Genomic DNA, 19,555 nt, shown 5'->3' on the forward strand with positions numbered 1-19,555 from the left:
GGGCAAAACGGACGAGACTCATTACTACGCAATGAGCTGACGAGATTTTAGCCGAATTCCTTCTCTAAGACCCTCTAATTGCGATTTACCGCTTCTGTAAGCTTTCGTTTCCGCGAGAAATCCGCTTAGAGTTCGAAATTCGATCTCCGGTTCCATTTTATCGTATCCGAGGCATAATAATAGCTTTACATTCGTTATTTCCTTCTTCTTATTTTTTTTCTATTTACTGGGAACATTTATCGATTTTTGTTGTCGTGAGCCGGTTCTAGGCGGAAGGGTATGACGCAGATTACTCCAGAGACGGTTAACTCATGAAAAACAATTATGTCGACTGTTTTATCCATAATTTACATAAAACGGTCGCGATACGAGGTCTTCCCAGGGAGGTCACCCATCCTACCTCTGCCATCGCGCCAGAACGCTTAACTTCATGGTTATGATTGGGCGAGAGTAGTGACGCGTGTTGTCCATCGCCGCCCGCTCCACACGTACTCGAGGGATATAAGAATAAACATCCCACTCAATGTCGGGTGCGATCATACCAGCACTAATGCACCGGATCCCATCAGAACTCCGAAGTTAAGCGTGCTTGGGCGAAATCGCAGTACGAGGATGGGTGACCCCCCGGGAAGTCCTCGTGTTGCACCCCTTTTCGTGTTTTTCTATTTTTGATTACTTGTTGACAGACGATTTTCGGCTCAAATCATCTGAATCTCGATCGGGACCAGATAAGACATGTTAAATGAAAGTAGCTCGGCCACTGCCGGATTTGAACAAAATTGTAGGCTAATTTGATTGTAAACGGGCAAACGGAGGAGACTCATTACTACGCAATGAGCCGACGAGATTTTATCCGAATTCCTTCTCTAAGACCCTCTAATTTGCGATTAACCGCTTCTGTTAAGCTTTCGTTTTCTCGAGAAATCCGCTTAGGAAGTTCGAAATTCGATTCCGGTTCCATTTTATTGTATCCGAGGCATAATAATAGCTTTACATTCGTTATTTCCTTCTTCTTATTTTTTTTCTATTTACTGGGAACATTTATTCATTTTTGTTGTCGTGAGCCGGTTCTGTGTGGAAGGGTATGACGCAAATTACTCCGGAGACGGTTAACTCATTAAAAACAATATTTCGACTGTTTTATCCATAATTTAAGTAAACGGTCGCGACACGAGGTTTTCCCAGGGAGGTTACCCATCCTAGCTCTGCCATCGCGCCAGAACGCTTAACTTCATGGTTATGATTGGGCGAGAGTAGTGACGCGTGTTGTCCATCGCCGCCCGCTCCACACGTACTCGAGGGATATAAGAATAAACATCCCACTCAATGTCGGGTGCGATCATACCAGCACTAATGCACCGGATCCCATCAGAACTCCGAAGTTAAGGTGCTTGGGCGAGAGCAGTACTAGGATGGGTAACCCCCTCGGAAGTCCTCGTGTTGCACCCCTTTTCGTGTTTTTCTATTTTTGATTACTTGTTGACATACGATTTTCGGCTCAAATCATCTGAATCTCGATCGGGACCAGATAAGACATGTGAAATGAAAGTAGCTCGGGCACTGCCGGATTTGGACAAAATTGTAGGCTAATTTGATTGTAAACGGGCAAACGGACGAGACTCATTACTACGCAATGAGCTGACGAGATTTTAGCCGAATTCCTTCTCTAAGACCATCTAATTTGCGATTTACCGCTTCTGTTCAGCTTTCGTTTCCTCGAGAAATCCGCCTAGGAAGTTCGAAATTCTATTCCGGTTCCATTTTATCGTATCCCAGGCATAATAATAGCTTTACATTCGTTATTTCCTTCTTCTTATTTTTTTTCTATTTCTGGGAACATTTATCGATTTTTGTTGTCGTGAGCCGGTTCTGTGCGGAAGGGTATGACGCAGATTACTCCGGAGATGGTTAACTCATGAAAAACAATTATTTCGACTGTTTTATCCATAATTTACATAAACGGTCGCGATACGAGGTCTTCCCAGGGAGGTCACCCATCCTACCTCTGCCATCGCGCCAGAACGCTTAACTTCATGGTTATGATTGGGCGAGAGCAGGGCCGCGTGTTGTCCATCGCCGCCCGCTCCACACGTACTCGAGGGATATAAGAATAGACATCCCACTCAATGTCGGGTGCGATCATACAAGCACTAATGCATCGGATCCCATCAGAACTCCGAAGTTAAGCGTGCTTGGGCGAAAGCGCAGTACTAGGATGGGTGACCCCCTGGGAAGTCCTCGTGTTGCACCCCTTTTCGTGTTTTTCTATTTTTGATTACTTGTTGACAGACGATTTTCGGCTCAAATCATCTGAATCTCGATCGGGACAAGATAAGACATGTTAAATGAAAGTAGCTCGGGCACTGCCGGATTTGAACAAAATTGTAGGCTAATTTGATTGTAAACGGGCAAACGGAGGAGACTCATTACTACGCAATGAGCTGACGAGATTTTATCCGAATTCCTTCTCTAAGACCTTCTAATTTGCGATTTACCGCTTCTGTTAAGCTATCTTTTCCTAGAGAAATCCGCTTAGAAAGTTCGAAATTCGATTCCGGTTCCATTTTATCGTATCCTAAGCATAATAATAGCTTTACATTCGTTATTTCCTTCTTCTTATTTTTTTTCTATTTTATGGGAACATTTATTCATTTTTGTTGTCGTGAGCCGGTTCTGTGTGGAAGGGTATGACGCAGATTACTCCGGAGACGGTTAACTCATTAAAAACAATATTTCGACTGTTTTATCCATAATTTAAGTAAACGGTCGCGACACGAGGTTTTCCCAGGGAGGTCACCCATCCTAGCTCTGCCATCGCGCCAGAACGCTTAACTTCATGGTTATGATTGGGCGAGAGTAGTGCCGCGTGTTGTCCATCGCCTCCCGCTCCACACGTACTCGAGGGATATAAGAATAAACATCCCACTCAATGTCGGGTGCGATCATACCAGCACTAATGCACCGGATCCCATCAGAACTCCGAAGTTAAGGTGCTTGGGCGAGAGCAGTACTAGGATGGGTAACCCCCTCGGAAGTCCTCGTGTTGCACCCCTTTTCGTGTTTTTCTATTTTTGATTACTTGTTGACATACGATTTTCGGCTCAAATCATCTGAATCTCGATCGGGACCAGATAAGACATGTGAAATGAAAGTAGCTCGGGCACTGCCGGATTTGGACAAAATTGTAGGCTAATTTGATTGTAAATGGGCAAACGGACGAGACTCATTACTACGCAATAAGCTGACGAGATTTTAGCCGAATTCCTTCTCTAAGACCCTCTAATTTGCGATTTATCGCTTTTGTTCAGCTTTCGTTTCCTCGAGAAATCCGCCTAGGAAGTTCGAAATTCGATTCCGGTTCCATTTTATCGTCTCCCAGGCATAATAATAGCTTTACATTCGTTATTTCCTTCTTCTTATTTTTTTTCTATTTTCTGGGAACATTTATCGATTTTTGTTGTCGTGAGCCGGTTCTGTGCGGAAGGGTATGACGCAGATTACTCCAGTGACGGTGAACTCATTAAAAACAATTATTTCGACTGTTTTATCCATAATTTACGTAAACGGTCGCGACACGAGGTCTTCCCAGGGAGGTCACCCATCCTAGCTCTGCCATCGCGCCAGAACGCTTAACTTCATGGTTATGATTGGGCGAGAGTAGTGCCGCGTGTTGTCCATCGCCGCCCGCTCCACACGTACTCGAGGGATATAAGAATAGACATCCCACTCAATGTCCGGTGCGATCATACCAGCACTAATGCACCGGATCCCATCAGAACTCCGAAGTTAAGCGTGCTTGGGCGAAAGCGCAGTACTAGAATGGGTGACCCCCTGGGAAGTCCTCGTGTTGCACCCCTTTTCGTGTTTTTCTATTTTTGATTACTTGTTGACATACGATTTTCGGCTCAAATCATCTGAATCTCGATCGGGACCAGATAAGACATGTGAAATGAAAGTAGCTCGGGCAATGCCGGATTTGGACAAAATTGTAGGCTAATTTGATTGTAAACGGGCAAACGGACGAGACTCATTACTACGCAATGAGCTGACGAGATTTTAGCCGAATTCATTCTCTAAGACCTTCTAATTTGCGATTTACCGCTTCTGTTAAGCTTTCGTTTCCTCAATAAATCCGCTTAGAAAGTTTGAAATTCGATTCCGGTTCCATTTTATTGTATCCCAAACATAATAATTGCTTTACATTCGTTATTTCCTTCTTCTTATTTTTTTTTCTATTTTCTGGGAACATTTATCGATTTTTGTTGTCGTGAGCCGGTTCTGTGCGGAAGGGTATGACGCAGATTACTCCGGAGACGGTTAACTCATTAAAAACAATTATTTCGACTGTTTTATCCATAATTTACGTAAACGGTCGCGACACGAGGTCTTCCCAGGGAGGTCACCCATCCTAACTCTGCCATCGCGGCAGAACGCTTAACTTCATGGTTATGATTGGGCGAGAGCAGTGCCGCGTGTTGTCCATCGCCGCCCGCTCCACACGTCTTCGAGGGATATAAGAATAAACATCCCACTCAATGTCGGGTGCGATCATACCAGCACTAATGCACCGGATCCCATCAGAACTACGAAGTTAAGCGTGCTTGGGCGAAAGCGCAGTACTAGGATGGGTGACCCCCTGGGAAGTCCTCGTGTTGCACCCCTTTTCGTGTATTTCTATTTTTGATTACTTGTTGACAGACGATTTTCGGCTCAAATCATCTGAATCTCGATCAAGACCAGATAAGACATGTGAAATGAAAGTAGCTCGGGCACTGCCGGATTTGACTCATTACTACGCAATGAGCTGACGAGATTTTAGCCGAATTCCTTCTCTAAGACCCTCTAATTTGCGATTTACCGCTTCTATTAAGCTTTCGTTTCCTCGAGAAATCCGCTTAGGAAGTTCGAAATTCGATTCCTGTTCCATTTTATCGTATCCCAAACATAATAATTGCTTTACATTCGTTATTTCCTTCTTCTTATTTTTTTTCTATTTTCTGGGAACATTTATCGATTTTTGTTGTCGTGAGCCGGTTCTGTGCGGAAGGGTATGACGCAGATTACTCCGGAGACGGTTAACTCATTAAAAACAATTATTTCGACTGTTTTATCCATAATTTACGTAAACGGTTGCGACAGGAGGTCTTCCCAGGGAGGTCACCCATCCTAGCTCTGCCATCGCGCCAGAACGCTTAACTTCATGGTTCTGATTGGGCGAGAACAGTGCCGGGTGTTGTCCATCGCCGCTTGCTCCACCCGTACTCGAGGGATATAAGAATAAACATCCCACTCAATGACGGGTGCGATCATACCAGCACTAATGCGCCGGATCCCATCAGAACTCCGAAGTTAAGTGTGCTTGGGCGAGAACAGTACTAGGATAAGTGACCCCCTGGGAAGTCCTCGTGTTGCACCCCTTTTCGTGTTTTTCTATTTTTGATTACTTGTTGACAGACGATTTTCGGCTCAAATCATCTGAATCTCGATCGGGACCAGATAAGACATGTTAAATGAAAGTAGCTCGGGCACTGCCAGATTTGGACAAAATTGTAGGCTAATTTGATTGTAAACGGGCAAACGAACGAGACTCATTACTACGCAATGAGCTGACGAGATTTTAGCCGAATTCCTTCTCTAAGACCCTCTAATTTGCGATTTACCGCTTCTGTTAAGCTTTCGTTTCCTCGAGAAATCCGCTTAGGAAGTTCGAAATTCGATTCCGGTTCCATTTTATCGTATCCGAGGCATAATAATAGCTTTACATTCGTTATTTCCTTCTTCTTATTTTTTTTATATTTTCTGGGAACATTTATCGATTTTTGTTGTCGTGAGCCGGTTCTGTGCGGAAGGGTATGACGCAGATTACTCCGGAGACGGTTAACTCATTAAAAACAATTATTTCGACTGTTTTATCCATAATTTACGTAAACGGTCGCGATACGAGGTCTTCCCAGGGAGGTCACCCATCCTAGCTCTGCCATCGCGCCAGAACGCTTAACTTCATGGTTATGATTGGGCGAGAGCAGTGCCGCGTGTTGTCCATCGCCGCCCGCTCCACACGTACTCGAGGGATATAAGAATAAACATCCCACTCAAAGTCGGGTGCGATCATACCTGCACTAATGCACCGGATCCCATCAGAACTCCGAAGTTAAGCGTGCTTGGGCGAAAGCGCAGTACTAGGATGGGTGACCCCCTGGGAAGTCCTCGTGTTGCACCCCTTTTCGTGTTTTTCTATTTTTGATTACTTGTTGACAGACGATTTTCGGCTCAAATCATCTGAATCTCGATCGGGACCAGATAAGACATGTTAAATGAAAGTAGCTCGGGCACTGCCAGATTTGGACAAAATTGTAGGCTAATTTGATTGTAAACGGGCAAACGGACGAGACTCATTACTACGCAATGAGCTGACGAGATTTTAGCCGAATTCCTTCTCTAAGACCCTCTAATTTGCGATTTACCGCTTCTGTTAAGCTTTCGTTTCCTCCAGAAATCCGCTTAGGAAGTTCGAAATTCGATTCCGGTTCCATTTTATCGTATCCGAGGCATAATAATAGCTTTACATTCGTTATTTCCTTCTTCTTATTTTTTTTCTATTTACTGGGAACATTTATCGATTTTTGTTGTCGTGAGCCGGTTCTGTGCGGAAGGGTATGACGCAGATTACTCCGGAGACGGTTAACTCATTAAAAACAATTATTTCGACTGTTTTATCCATAATTTACGTAAACGGTCGCGATACGAGGTCTTCCCAGGGAGGTCACCCATCCTAGCTCTGCCATCGCGCCAGAACGCTTAACTTCATGATTATGATTGGACGAGAGCAGTGCCGCGTGTTGTCCATCGCCGCCCGCTCCACACATACTCGAGGGATATAAGAATAAACATCCCACTCAATGTCGGGTGCGATCATACCAGCACTAATGCACCGGATCCCATCAGAACTCCGAAGTTAAGCGTGCTTGGGCGAAAGCGCAGTACTAGGATGGGTGACCCCCTGGGAAGTCCTCGTGTTGCACCCCTTTTCGTGTTTTTCTATTTTTGATTACTTGTTGACAGACGATTTTCGGCTCAAATCATCTGAATCTCGATCGAGACCAGATAAGACATGTGAAATGAAAGTAGCTCGGGCACTGCCGGATTTGGACAAAATTGTAGGCTAATTTGATTGTAAACGGGCAAACGGACGAGACTCATTACTACGCAATGAGCTGGCGAGATTTTAGCCGAATTCCTTCTCTAAGACCCTCTAATTTGCGATTACTGCTTCTGTTAAGCTTTCGTTTCCTCGAGAAATCCGCTTAGGAAGTTCGAAATTCGATTCCGGTTCCATTTTATCGTATCCGAGGCATAATAATAGCTTTACATTCGTTATTACCTTCTTCTTATTTTTTTTCTATTTACTGGGAACATTTATCGATTTTTGTTGTCGTGATCCGGTTCTGTGCGGAAGGGTATGACGCAGATTACTCCGGAGACGGTTAACTCATTAAAAACAATTATTTCGACTGTTTTATCCATAATTTACGTAAACGGTCGCGACACGAGGTCTTCCCAAGGAGCTCACCCATCCTACCTCTGCCATCGCGCCAGAACGTTAAACTTCATGGTTATGATTGGGCGAGAGCAGTGCCGCGTGTTGTCCATCGCCGCCCGCTCCACACATACTCGAGGGATATAAGAATAAACATCCCACTCAATGTCGGGTGCGATCATACCAGCACTAATGCACCGGATCCCATCAGAACTCCGAAGTTAAGCGTGCTTGGGCGAAAGCGCAGTACTAGGATGGGTGACCCCCTGGAAAGTCCTCGTGTTGCACCCCTTTTCGTGTTTTTCTATTTTTGATTACTTGTTGACAGACGATTTTCGGCTCAAATCATCTGAATCTCGATCGGGACCAGATAAGACATGTTAAATGAAAGTAGCTCGGGCACTGCCGGATTGAACAAAATTGTAGGCTAATTTGATTGTAAACGGGCAAACGGACGAGACTCATTACTACGCAATGAGCTGACGAGATTTTAGCCGAATTTCTTCTCTAAGACCCTCTAATTTGCGATTTACCGCTTCTGTTAAGCTTTCGTTTCCTCGAGAAATCCGCTTAGGAAGTTCGAAATTCGATTCTGGTTCCATTTTATCGTATCCCAAGAATAATAATAGCTTTACATTCGTTATTTCCTTCTTCTTATTTTTTTTCTATTTTCTGGGAACATTTATCGATTTTTGTTGTCGTGAGCCGGTTCTGTGCGGAAGGGTATGACGCAGATTACTCCGGAGACGGTTAACTCATTAAAAACAATTATTTCGACTGTTTTATCTATAATTTACGTAAACGGTCGCGACACGAGGTCTTTCCCAGGGAGGTCACCCATCCTAGCCTCTGCCATCGCGCCAGAACGCTTAACTTCATGGTTATGATTGGGCGAGAGCAGTGCCGCGTGTTGTCCATCGCCGCCCGCTCCACACAGTACTCGAGGGATATAAGAATAAACATCCCACTCAATGTCGGGTGCGATCATACCAGCACTAATGCACCGGATCCCATCAGAACTCCGAAGTTAAGCGTGCTTGGGCGAAAGCGCAGTACTAGGATGGGTGACCCCCTGGGAAGTCCTCGTGTTGCACCCTTTTTCGTGTTTTTCTATTTTTGATTACTTGTTGACAGACGATTTCCGGCTCCAATCAACTGAATCTCGATCGGAACCAGATAAGACATGTGAAATGAAAATAGTAGCTCGGGCACTGCCGGATTTGGACAAAATTGTAGGCTAATTTGATTGTAAACGGGCAAACGGACGAGACTCATTACTACGCAATGAGCTGACGAGATTTTAGCCGAATTCCTTTTCTAAGACCCTCTAATTTGCGATTTACCGCTTCTGTTAAGCTTTCGTTTCCTCGAGAAATCCGCTTAGGAAGTTCGAAATTCGATTCCGGTTCCATTTTATCGTATCCCAGGCATAACAATTTCCTTACATTCGTTATTTCCTTCTTCTTATTTTTTTTTTCTATTTTCTGTGTACATTTATCGATTTTTGTTGTCGTGAGCCTGTTCTGTGCGGAAGGATATGACGTAGATTACTCCGGAGACAGATAACTCATTAAAAACAATTATTTCGACTGTTTTATCCATAATTTACGTAAACGGTCGCATCAAGAGGTCTTCCCAGGGAGGTCACCTATCCTAGCTCTGCCATCGCGCCAGAACGCTTAACTTCATGGTTATGATTGGGCGAGAGCAGTGCCGCGTGTTGTCCATCGCCGCTCGCTCCACACCTACTCGAGGGATATAAGAATAAACATCCCACTCAATGTCGGGTGCTATCATACCAGCACTAATGCACCGGATCCCATAAGAACTCCGAAGTTAAGCGTGCATGGGCGAGAGCAGTACTAGGGTGGGTGACCCCCTGGGAAGTCCTCGTGTTGCACCCCTTTTCGTGTTTTTCTATTTTTGATTACTTGTTGACAGACGATTTTTGGCTCAAATCATCTGAATCTCGATCGGAACAAGTTAAGACATGTGAAATCAACGTAGCTCGGGCACTGCCGGATTTGAACAAAATTGTAGGCTAATTTGATTGTAAACGGGCAAATGGACGAGATTCATTCTACGCAATGAGCTGACGAGATTTTAGCCGAATTCCTTCCCTAAGACCCTCTAATTTGTGATTTACCGCTTCTGTTAAGCTTTCGTTTCCTCGAGAAATCCGCTTAGGAAGTTCGAAATTCGATTCTAATTCCATTTTATCGTATCCCAAGAATAATAATAGCTTTACATTCGTTATTTCCTTCTTCTTATTTTTTTTTCTATTTTCTGGGAACATTTATCGATTTTTGTTGTCGTGAGCCGGTTCTGTGCCGAAGAGTATGACGCAGATTACTCCGGAGACGGTTAACTCATTAAAAACAATTATTTCGACTGTTTTATCTATAATTTACGTAAACGGTCTCGACACGAGGTCTTCCCAGGGAGGTCACCTATCCTACCTCTGCCATCGCGCCAGAACGCTTAACTTCATGGTTATGATTGGGCGAGAGCTGTGCCGCGTGTTGTCCATCGCCACCCGCTCCACATGTACTCGAGGGATATAAGAATAAACATCCCACTCAATGTCGGGTGCGATCATACCAGCACTAATGAACCGGATCCCATCAGAACTCCAAAGTTAAGCGTGCTTGGGCGAGAGCAGTACTAGGACGGGTGACCCCCTGAGAAGTCCTCCAGTTGCCTCTCTTTTCGTGTTTTTCTATTTTTGATTACTTGTTGACAGACGATTTTCGGCTCAAATCAACTGAATCTCGATCAGGACCAGATAAGACAGGTGAAATGAAAGTAGCTCGGGCACTGCCGGATTTGGACAAAATTGTAGGCTAATTTGATTGTAAACGGGCGAACGGACGAGACTCCTTACTACGCAATGAGCTGACGAGATTTTAGCCGAATTCCTTCTCTAAGACCCTTTAATTTGCGATTTACCGCTTCTGTTAAGCTTTCGTTTCCTCGAGAAATCCGCTTAGGAACATTTATCGATTTTTGTTTTCGTGAGCCGGTTCTGTGCGGAAGAGTATGACGCAGATAACTCCGGAGACGGTTAACTCATTAAAAAATTATTTCGACTGTTTTATCCATAATTTTCGTAAACGGTGGCGACACGAGGTCTTCCCAGGGAGGTCACCCATCCTAGCTCTGCCATCGCGCCAGAACGCTTAAATTCATGGTTCTGATTGGGCGAGAACAGTGCCGCGTGTTGTCCATCGCCGCCCGCTCCACACGTACTCGAGAGATATAAGAATAAACATCCCACTCAATGTCGGGTGCGATCATACCAGCACTAATGCACCGGATCCCATCAGAACTCCGAAGTTAAGCGTGCTTGGACTAGAGCAGTGCTAGGATGGATGACCCCCTGAGAAGTCCTCGTGTTGCACCCCTTTTCGTGTTTTTCTATTTTTGATTACTTGTTGACAGACGATTTTTGGCTCAAATCATCTGAATCTCGATCGGAACAAGTTAAGACATGTGAAATCAACGTAGCTCGGGCACTGCCGGATTTGAACAAAATTGTAGGCTAATTTGATTGTAAACGGGCAAATGGACGAGATTCATTCCACGCAATGAGCTGACGAGATTTTAGCCGAATTCCTTCCCTAAGACCCTCTAATTTGCGATTTACCGCTTCTGTTAAGCTTTCGTTTCCTCGAGAAATCCGCTTAGGAAGTTCGAAATTCGATTCTAATTCCATTTTATCGTATCCCAAGAATAATAATAGCTTTACATTCGTTATTTCCTTCTTCTTATTTTTTTTTCTATTTTCTAGGAACAATTATCGATTTTTGTTGTCGTGAGCCGGTTCTGTGCGGAAGGGTATGACGCAGATTACCCCAGAGATGGTTAACACATTAAAAAAATTATTTCGACTGAAATCAACGTAGCTCGGCCACTGCCGGATTTAGACAAAATTGTAGGCTAATTTGATTGTAAACGGGCAAACGAACGAGACTCGTTATTACGCAATGAGCTGGTGAGATTTTAGCCGAATTCCTTCTCTAAGACCCTCTAATTTGCGATTTTCCGCTTCTGTTGAGCTTCCGTTTCCTCGAGAAATCCGTTTACATTCGCTATTTCCTTCTTCTTATTTTTTTTTCTATTTTCTGAGTACATTTATCGATTTTTGTTGTCGTGAGCCGGTTCTGTGCGGAAGGGTATGACGCAGATTACTCCGGAGACGGATAACTCATTTAAAACAATTATTTCGACTGTTTTATCCATAATTTACGTAAACGGTCGTGACACGAGTACTTCCCAGGGAGGTTACCCATCCTAGCTCGGCCATCGCGCCAGAACGCTTACCTTCATGGTTCTGATTGGGCGAGAGCAGTGCCGCGTGTTGTCCATTGTCGCCTTCTCCACACGTACTCTTGAGATATAAGAATAAACATCAACTCAATGTCGGGTGCGATCATACCAGCACTAATGCACCGGATCCCATCAGAACTCCGAAGCTAAGCGTTCTTGGACGAGAGCAGTACAAGGATGGGTGACCACCTGGGAAGTCCTCGTGTTGCACCCATTTTCGTGTTTTTCTATTTTTGATTACTTGTTGACAGACGATTTTCGGCTCAAATCATCTGAATCTCGATCGGGACCAGATAAGACATGAGAAATCAACGTAGCTCGGGCACTGCCGGATTTGGACAAAATTGTAGCCTAATTTGATTGGTAACGGGCAAACGAACGAGACTCATTACTCCGCAATGAGCTGGCTAGATTTTAGCCGAATTCCTTCTCTAAGACCCTCTAATTTGCGATTTTCCGCTTCTGTTAAGCTTCCGTTTCCTCGAGTAATCCGCTTAGTAAGTTCGAAATTCAATTTCGGTTCCACTTTATCGTATCCCAGGCATAATAAAAGCTTTACATTCGCTATTTTCTTCTTCTTATTTTTTTCCTATTTTTTGGGAACATTTAGCGATTTTTATTGTCGTGAGCCGGTTCTGTGCGGAAGGGTATGACCCAGATTACTCCAAAGACAATCAACTCGTTAAAAACAATTATTTTGAATGTTTTATCCATAATTTACGTAAAGGGTCGCGACACGAGGACTTCCCAGGGAGGTCATCCATCCTAGCTCTGCCATCGCGCCAGAACGCTTAACTTCATGGTTCTGATTGGGAGAAAGCAGTGCCGCGTGTTGTCCATCGCCGCCCGCTCCACACATACTCGAAGGATATAAGAATATACATCCAACTCAATATCGGGTGCGATCATACCAGCACTAATGCACAAGATCCCATCAGAACTCCGAAGTTAAGCGTGCTTGGGCGAGAGCAGTGCTAGGATGGGTGACCCCCTGAGAAGTCCTCGTGTTGTACCCCTTTTCGTATTTTTCTATTTTTAATTACTTGATGACAGACGATTTTCGGCTCAAATCATCTGAATCTCGATCAGGAATAGATAAAACATGTGAAATCAACGTAGCTCAGGCACTGCCAGATTTGGACAAAATTGTAAACTAATTTGATTTTAAACGGGAAAACGAACGAGACTCATTACTCCGTAATGAGCTTGCGAGATTTTAGCCAAATTCCTTCTTTATGACCCTCTAATTTGCGATTTTCCGCTTCTGTTAAGCTTCCGTTTCCTCGAGAAATCCGCTTAGGAAGTTCGAAATTCGATTTCGGTTCCACTTTATCGTATCTCAGGCATAATAAAAGCATTACATTCGCTATTTTCTTCTTCTTATTTTTTTCTTATTTTCTGGGAACATTTATCGATTTTTGTTGTCGTGAGCCGGTTCTGTGCCGAATGGTATGACCCAGATTACTACGGAGACGGTTAACTCATTAAAAACAATTATGTCGACTGTTTTATCCATAATTTACGTAAACGGTAGCGACACGAGGACTTCCAAGGGAGGTCACCCATCCTAGCTCTGCCATCGTGCCAGAACGCTTAACTTCATGGTTCTGATTGGACGAGAGCAGTGCCGCGTGTTGTCCATCGCCGCCCGCTCCACACATACTCGAAGGATATAAGAATAAACATCCCACTCAATATCAAGTGCGATCATACCAGCACTAATGCACTGGATCCCATCAGAACTCCGAAGTTAAGCGTGCATGGGCGAGAGCAGTACTAGGATGGGTGACCGACCCCTTGGGAAGTCCTCGTGTTGCACCTCTTTTCGTGTTTTTCTATTTTTGATTACTTGTTGACAGACGATTTTCGGCTCAAATCATCTGAATCTCGATCGGGACCAGATGAGACATGTGAAATCAACGTAGCTCGGGCACTGCCGGATTTGGACAAAATTGTTGCCAAACGAACGAGAATCATTACTCCGCAATGAGCTTGCGAGATTTCAGCCGAATTTCTACTCTAAAACCCTCTAATTTGCGATTTTCGCTTCTGTTAAGCTTCCGTTTCCTCGAGAAATCCGATTAGGAAGTCCGAAATTTTATTTCGGTTCCATTTTATCTTATCACAGGCATAATAATAGTTTTACATTCGCTATTTTCTTCTTCTTATTTTTTTTCCATTTTCTGGAAATACTTAGCGATTTTTGTTGTCGTGAGCCGGTTCTGTGCAGAAGGGTATTACGTAGATTACTCCGGATACGGCTTACTCATTAAAAACAATTATTTCGACTGTTTTATCCATAATTTACGTAAACGGTCGTGACACGAGTACTTCCCAGGGAGGTTACCTATCCTAGCTCTGCCATCGCGCCAGAACGCTTAACTTCATGGTTCTGATTGGGCGAGAGCAGTGCCGCGTGTTGTCCATCGTCGCCTTCTCCACACGTGCTATTGGGATATAAGAATAAACATCCAATCAATGTCGGGTGCGATCATACCAGCACAAATGCACCGGATCCCATCAGAACTCCGAAGCTAAGCGTGCTTGGACGAGAGCAGTACTAGGATGGGTGACCACCTGGGAAGTCCTCGTGTTGCACCCCTTTTCGTCTTTTTCTATTCTTGATTACCTGTTCACAGACGATTTTCGGCTCAAATAATCTGAATCTCGATCGGGACCAGATAATAGATGTGAAATAAACGTAGCTCGGGCACGGCTGGATTTGGACAAAAATGTAGCCTAATTTGATTGTAAACGGGCAAACGAACGAGACTCATTACTCCGCAATGAGCTGGCTAGATTTTAGCCGAATTCCTTCTCTAAAACCATCTAATTTGCGATTTTCCGCTTCTGTTAAGCTTCCGTTTCCTCGAGTAATCCGCTTAGTAAGTTCGAAATTCAATTTCGGTTCCACTTTATCGTATCCCAGGCATAATAAAAGCTTTACATTCGCTATTTTCTTCTTCTTATTTTTTTCCTATTTTCTGGGAACATTTAGAGATTTTTGTTGTCGTGAGCCGGTTCTGTGCGGAAGGGTATGACCCAGATTACTCCAGAGACGATTAACTCATTAAAAACAATTATTTTGAATGTTTTATCCATAATTTACGTAAACGGTCGCGACACGAGGATTTCCCAGGGAGGTCACCCATCCTAGCTCTGCCATCGCGCCAGAACGCTTAACTTCATGGTTCTGATTGGGCGAGAGCAGTGCCGCGTGTTGTCCATCGCTGCCCGCTCCACAAATACTCGAAGGATATAAGATTAAACATCCAACTCAATATCGGGTGCGATCATTCAAGCACTAATGCACGGGATCCCATCAGAACTCCGAAGTTAAGCGTGCTTGGGCGAGAGCAGTGATAAGATGGGTGACCCCCTGAGAAGTCCTCGTGTTGTACCTTTTTTCGTGTTTTTCCATTTTTGATTACTTGGTGACAGACGATTTTCGGCTCAAATCCTCTGAATCTCGATCAGGAATAGATAAAACATGTGAAATCAACGTAGCTCGGACACTGCCGGATTTGGACAAAATTGTAGACTAATTTGATTGTAAACTGGCAAACGAACGAGACTCATTACTCCGCAATGAGCTTGCGAGATTTTAGCCAAATTCCCTTTTTAAGACCCTCTAATTTGCGATTTTCCGCTTCTGTTAAGCTTCCGTTTCCTCGAGAAATCCGCTTAGGAAGTTCGAAATTCGATTTCAGTTCCACTTTATTGTATCCCAGGCATAATAAAAGCTTTACATTCGCTATTTTCTTCTTCTTATTTTTTTCCTATTTTCTAAGAACATTTATCGATTTTTGTTGTCGTGAGCCGGTTCTGTGCCGAATGGTATGACCCAGATTACTCCGGAGACGGTTAACTCATTAAAAACAATTATGTCGACTGTTTTATCCATAATTTACGTAAACGGTCGCGACACGAGGACTTCCAAGGGCGGTCACCCATCCTTGCTCTGCCATCGCGCCAGAACGCTTAACTTCATGGTTCTGATTGGACGAGAGCAGTGCCGCGTGTTGTCTATCGCCGCCCGCTCCACACATAATCGAATGATATAAGAATAAACATCCCACTCAATGTCGGGTGCGATCATACCAGCACTAATTCATCGGATACCATCAGAACTCCGAAGTTAAGCGTGCTTGGGCGAGAGCAGTGCTAGGATAGGTGACCCCCAGGGAAGTCCTCATGTTGCACCCCTTTTCGTGTTTTTCTATTTTTGATTACATGTTGACAGACGATTTTCGGCTCAAATAATCTGAATCTCGATCGGGACCAGATAAGACATGTGAAATCAACGTAGGTCGGACACTGCCGGATTTGGACATAATTGTAGCCTAATTTGATTGTAAACGGGCAAACGAACGAGACTCATTACTCCGCAATGAGCTGGCGAGATTTTAGCCGAATTCCTTCTCTAAAACCCTCTAATTTGCGATTTTCCGCTTCTGTTAAGCTTCCGTTTCCTCGAAAAATCCGTTTAGGAAGTTCGAAATTCGATTTCGGTTCCACTTTATCGTATCCCAGGTATAATAAAAGTTTTACATTCGCTATTTTCTTCTTCTTATTTTTTTCCTATTTTCTGGGAACATTTAGCGATTTTTGTTGTCGTGAGCCGGTTCTGTGCGGAAGGGTATGACCCAGATTACTCCGGAGACGGTTAACTCATTAAAAACAATTATTTCGAAATGTTTTATCCATAATTTGCGTAAACGGTCGCGACACGAGGTCTTCACAGGGAGGTCACCCATCCTAGCTCTACCATCGCGCCAGAACGCTTAACTTCATGGTTTTGATTGGGCGAGAGCAGTGCCGCGTGTTGTCCATCGTCGCCCGCTTCACACGTACGCGAGGCATATAAGAATAAAAATCACACTCAATGTGGGGTGCGATCATACCAGCACTAATGCACCGAATCCCATCAGAACTCCGAAGTTAAGCGTGCTTGGGCGAGACCAGTACTAAGATGGGTGACCCCCTGGAAAGTCCTCGTGTTGCACCCCTTTTCGTGTTTTTTTATTTTTGATTACTTGTTGACAGATGACTTTTGACTCAAATAATCTGAATCTCGATCGGGACCAGATAAGACATGTGAAATCAACGTAGCTCGGGCACTGCCGGATTTGGACAAAATTGTAGGCTAATTTGATTGTAAACGGGCAAACGGACGAGACTCATTACTACGCAATGAGCTGACGAGATTTTAGCCGAATTCCTTCTCTAAGACCCTCTAATTTGCGATTTACCGCTTCTGTTAAGCTTTCGTTTCCTCGATAAATCCGCTTAGAAAGTTTGAAATTCGATTCCGGTTCCATTTTATTGTATCCCAAACATAATAATTGCTTTACATTCGCTATTTTCTTCTTTTTACATGAGCCGGTTCTATGCAGAAGGGTATTACGTAGATTACTCCGGAGACGTTTAACTAATTAAAAACAATTATTTCGACTGTTTTATCCATAATTTACGTAAACGGTCGCGACACGAGGTCTTCCCAGGGAGGTCACCCATCCTAGCTCTGCCATCGCGCCAGAACGCTTAACTTCTTGGTTATGATTGGGCGAGAGCAGTGCCGCGTGTTGTCCATTGCCGCCCGCTCCACACGTACACGAGGGATATAAGAATAAACATCCCACTCAATGTCGGGTGCGATCATACCAGCACTAATTCACCGGATCCCATCAGAACTCCAAAGTTAAGCGTGCTTGGGCGAGAGCAGTACTAGGATAGGTGACCCCGAGGGAACTCTTCGTGTTGCACCCCTTTTCGTGTTTTTCTATTTTTGATTACTTGTTGACAGACGATTTTCGGCTCAAATCATCTGAATCTCGATCGGGACCTGATAAGACATGTGAAATCAGCGTAGCTCGGGCACTGCCGGATTCGGACAAAATTGTAGCCTAATTTGATTGTAAACGGGCAAACGAATGAGACTCATTACTCCGCAATGAGCTTGGGAGATTTTAACCAAATTCCTTCTCTAAGACCCTCTAATTTGCGATTTTCCACTTCTGTTAACCTTCCGTTTCCTCGAGAAATCCGCTTAGCAAGTTCGAAATTCGATTTCGGTTCCACTTTATCGCAACCCATGCATAAGAAAAGCTTTACATTCGCTATTTTCTTCTTCTTATTTTTTTCCTATTTTATGGGAACATTAAGCGATTTTTGTTGTCGTGAGCCAGATCTGTGCCGAAGAGTATTACCCAGATTACTCCGGAGACAGTTAACTAATTAAAAACAATTATGTCGACTGTTTTTTTCCATAATTTACGTAAACGGTCACGACCCGAGGACTTCCACGGGAGGTCACCCATCATAGCTCTGCCATCGCGCCAGAACACTTAACTTCATAGTTCTGATTGGGCGAGAGCAGTGCCGCGTGTTGTCCATCGCCGCCCGTTCCACACGTACTCGAGGGATATAAGAATGAACATTCAACTCAATGTCTGGTGCGATCATACCAGCACTAATGCACCGGATCCCATCAGAACTCCGAACTTAAGCGTGCTTGGGCGAGAGCAGTACTAGGATGGTTGACCCCTGGGAAGTCCTCGTGTTGCACCCCTTTTCGTGTTTTTCTATTTTTGATTACTTGTTGACATATGTTTTTCGGCTCAAATCACTTGAATCTCGTTCAGGACCAGATAAGACATGTGAAATCAACGTAGCTCTAACATTGCCGGATTTGGACAAAATTGTAGCCTAATTTGATTGTAAACGGGCAAACGAACGAGACTTTTTACTATGCAATGAGCTGGCGAGATTTTAGCTGAATTTCTTCTCTAAAACCCTCTAATTTGCGTTTTTCCGCTTCTGTTAAGCTTTCATTTCCTCGAGAAATCCGCTTAGGAAGTCCAAAATTTATTCCGGTTCCATTTTATTTTATCCCAGGCATAATAATAGCTTTACATTCGCTATTTTCTTCTTCTTATTTTTTTTTCTGTTTTCTGGGAATACTTAGTGATTTTTTTTGTCGTGAGCCGGTTCTATGTAGAAGGGTATTACGTAGATTACTCCGGAGACGTTTAACTCATTAAAAACAATTATTTCGACTGTTTTATCCATAATTTACGTAAACGGTCGTGACACGAGTACTTCCCAGGGAGGTTACCCATCCTAGCTCTCCCATCGCACTAGAACGCTAAACTTCATGATTCTGATTAGGCGAGAGCAGTGCCTCGTGTTGTCAATCGTCGCTTTCTCCACACGTACTCTTGGGATATAAGAATAAACATCCACTCAATGTCGGGTGCGATCATACCAGCACTAATTCACCGGATCCCATCAGAACTCCAAAGTTAAGCGTGCTTGGGCGAGAGCAGTACTAGGATAGGTGACCCCCAGGGAACTCCTCGTGTTGCACCCCTTTTCGTGTTTTTATATTTTGATTACTTGTTGACAGACGATTTTCGGCTCAAATCATCTGAATCTCGATCGGGACTTGATAAGACATGTTAAATCAACGTAGCTCGGGCACTGCCGGATTCGGACAAAATTGTAGCCTAATTTGAATGTAAACGGGCAAACGAATGAGACTCATTACTCCGCAATGAGCTGGCGAGATTTTAGCCGAATTCCTTCTCTAAGGCCCGCTAATTTGCGATTTTCCGCTTCTGTTAACTTCCGTTTCCTCGATAAATCCGCTTAGGAAGTTCGAAATTCGATTTCGGTTCCACTTTATCG

General features: G+C 44.0%; 21 non-coding genes and 3 pseudogenes across 21 annotated transcripts; all 24 read left to right on the forward strand.

The window, feature by feature from the left end:
• Positions 1-528: 528 nt before the first annotated feature.
• Positions 529-649, forward strand: LOC142534370 (5S ribosomal RNA). The gene has a single exon (XR_012817027.1). It is a non-coding gene; the product is annotated as a 5S ribosomal RNA (ribosomal RNA).
• Positions 650-1,331: 682 nt separating this feature from the next.
• LOC142534338 (5S ribosomal RNA) lies at positions 1,332-1,449 on the forward strand. The gene has a single exon (XR_012816996.1). It is a non-coding gene; the product is annotated as a 5S ribosomal RNA (ribosomal RNA).
• Positions 1,450-2,131: 682 nt separating this feature from the next.
• Positions 2,132-2,252, forward strand: LOC142534273 (5S ribosomal RNA). Its single transcript, XR_012816953.1, has one exon. It is a non-coding gene; the product is annotated as a 5S ribosomal RNA (ribosomal RNA).
• Positions 2,253-2,934: 682 nt separating this feature from the next.
• LOC142534339 (5S ribosomal RNA) lies at positions 2,935-3,052 on the forward strand. Its single transcript, XR_012816997.1, has one exon. It is a non-coding gene; the product is annotated as a 5S ribosomal RNA (ribosomal RNA).
• Positions 3,053-3,735: 683 nt separating this feature from the next.
• On the forward strand, positions 3,736-3,856 carry LOC142534352 (5S ribosomal RNA). The gene has a single exon (XR_012817010.1). It is a non-coding gene; the product is annotated as a 5S ribosomal RNA (ribosomal RNA).
• Positions 3,857-4,540: 684 nt separating this feature from the next.
• On the forward strand, positions 4,541-4,661 carry LOC142534358 (5S ribosomal RNA). The gene has a single exon (XR_012817016.1). It is a non-coding gene; the product is annotated as a 5S ribosomal RNA (ribosomal RNA).
• Positions 4,662-5,298: 637 nt separating this feature from the next.
• On the forward strand, positions 5,299-5,417 carry LOC142534343 (5S ribosomal RNA). The gene has a single exon (XR_012817001.1). It is a non-coding gene; the product is annotated as a 5S ribosomal RNA (ribosomal RNA).
• Positions 5,418-6,100: 683 nt separating this feature from the next.
• On the forward strand, positions 6,101-6,221 carry LOC142534333 (5S ribosomal RNA). Its single transcript, XR_012816991.1, has one exon. It is a non-coding gene; the product is annotated as a 5S ribosomal RNA (ribosomal RNA).
• A 683-nt stretch (positions 6,222-6,904) lies between these two features.
• LOC142534328 (5S ribosomal RNA) lies at positions 6,905-7,025 on the forward strand. The gene has a single exon (XR_012816986.1). It is a non-coding gene; the product is annotated as a 5S ribosomal RNA (ribosomal RNA).
• A 682-nt stretch (positions 7,026-7,707) lies between these two features.
• On the forward strand, positions 7,708-7,828 carry LOC142534345 (5S ribosomal RNA). The gene has a single exon (XR_012817003.1). It is a non-coding gene; the product is annotated as a 5S ribosomal RNA (ribosomal RNA).
• A 685-nt stretch (positions 7,829-8,513) lies between these two features.
• Positions 8,514-8,634, forward strand: LOC142534332 (5S ribosomal RNA). The gene has a single exon (XR_012816990.1). It is a non-coding gene; the product is annotated as a 5S ribosomal RNA (ribosomal RNA).
• A 688-nt stretch (positions 8,635-9,322) lies between these two features.
• On the forward strand, positions 9,323-9,441 carry LOC142534270 (5S ribosomal RNA). Its single transcript, XR_012816950.1, has one exon. It is a non-coding gene; the product is annotated as a 5S ribosomal RNA (ribosomal RNA).
• Positions 9,442-10,124: 683 nt separating this feature from the next.
• Positions 10,125-10,243, forward strand: LOC142534303 (5S ribosomal RNA; annotated as a pseudogene).
• Positions 10,244-10,822: 579 nt separating this feature from the next.
• On the forward strand, positions 10,823-10,941 carry LOC142534347 (5S ribosomal RNA). Its single transcript, XR_012817005.1, has one exon. It is a non-coding gene; the product is annotated as a 5S ribosomal RNA (ribosomal RNA).
• Positions 10,942-11,961: 1,020 nt separating this feature from the next.
• Positions 11,962-12,080, forward strand: LOC142534336 (5S ribosomal RNA). The gene has a single exon (XR_012816994.1). It is a non-coding gene; the product is annotated as a 5S ribosomal RNA (ribosomal RNA).
• A 683-nt stretch (positions 12,081-12,763) lies between these two features.
• LOC142534350 (5S ribosomal RNA) lies at positions 12,764-12,882 on the forward strand. The gene has a single exon (XR_012817008.1). It is a non-coding gene; the product is annotated as a 5S ribosomal RNA (ribosomal RNA).
• Positions 12,883-13,565: 683 nt separating this feature from the next.
• Positions 13,566-13,688, forward strand: LOC142534267 (5S ribosomal RNA). The gene has a single exon (XR_012816947.1). It is a non-coding gene; the product is annotated as a 5S ribosomal RNA (ribosomal RNA).
• A 661-nt stretch (positions 13,689-14,349) lies between these two features.
• LOC142534342 (5S ribosomal RNA) lies at positions 14,350-14,468 on the forward strand. Its single transcript, XR_012817000.1, has one exon. It is a non-coding gene; the product is annotated as a 5S ribosomal RNA (ribosomal RNA).
• A 683-nt stretch (positions 14,469-15,151) lies between these two features.
• Positions 15,152-15,270, forward strand: LOC142534309 (5S ribosomal RNA; annotated as a pseudogene).
• Positions 15,271-15,953: 683 nt separating this feature from the next.
• Positions 15,954-16,072, forward strand: LOC142534306 (5S ribosomal RNA; annotated as a pseudogene).
• Positions 16,073-16,756: 684 nt separating this feature from the next.
• On the forward strand, positions 16,757-16,875 carry LOC142534334 (5S ribosomal RNA). Its single transcript, XR_012816992.1, has one exon. It is a non-coding gene; the product is annotated as a 5S ribosomal RNA (ribosomal RNA).
• A 641-nt stretch (positions 16,876-17,516) lies between these two features.
• On the forward strand, positions 17,517-17,635 carry LOC142534354 (5S ribosomal RNA). Its single transcript, XR_012817012.1, has one exon. It is a non-coding gene; the product is annotated as a 5S ribosomal RNA (ribosomal RNA).
• A 684-nt stretch (positions 17,636-18,319) lies between these two features.
• Positions 18,320-18,437, forward strand: LOC142534351 (5S ribosomal RNA). The gene has a single exon (XR_012817009.1). It is a non-coding gene; the product is annotated as a 5S ribosomal RNA (ribosomal RNA).
• A 682-nt stretch (positions 18,438-19,119) lies between these two features.
• Positions 19,120-19,238, forward strand: LOC142534340 (5S ribosomal RNA). Its single transcript, XR_012816998.1, has one exon. It is a non-coding gene; the product is annotated as a 5S ribosomal RNA (ribosomal RNA).
• The last annotated feature ends 317 nt before the right edge of the window (positions 19,239-19,555 follow it).

The sequence above is a fragment of the Primulina tabacum genome, unplaced genomic scaffold (genome assembly GCF_025594145.1).
Source record: "Primulina tabacum isolate GXHZ01 unplaced genomic scaffold, ASM2559414v2 Contig446, whole genome shotgun sequence".
In the NCBI taxonomy this organism is placed as follows: domain Eukaryota; kingdom Viridiplantae; phylum Streptophyta; class Magnoliopsida; order Lamiales; family Gesneriaceae; genus Primulina; species Primulina tabacum.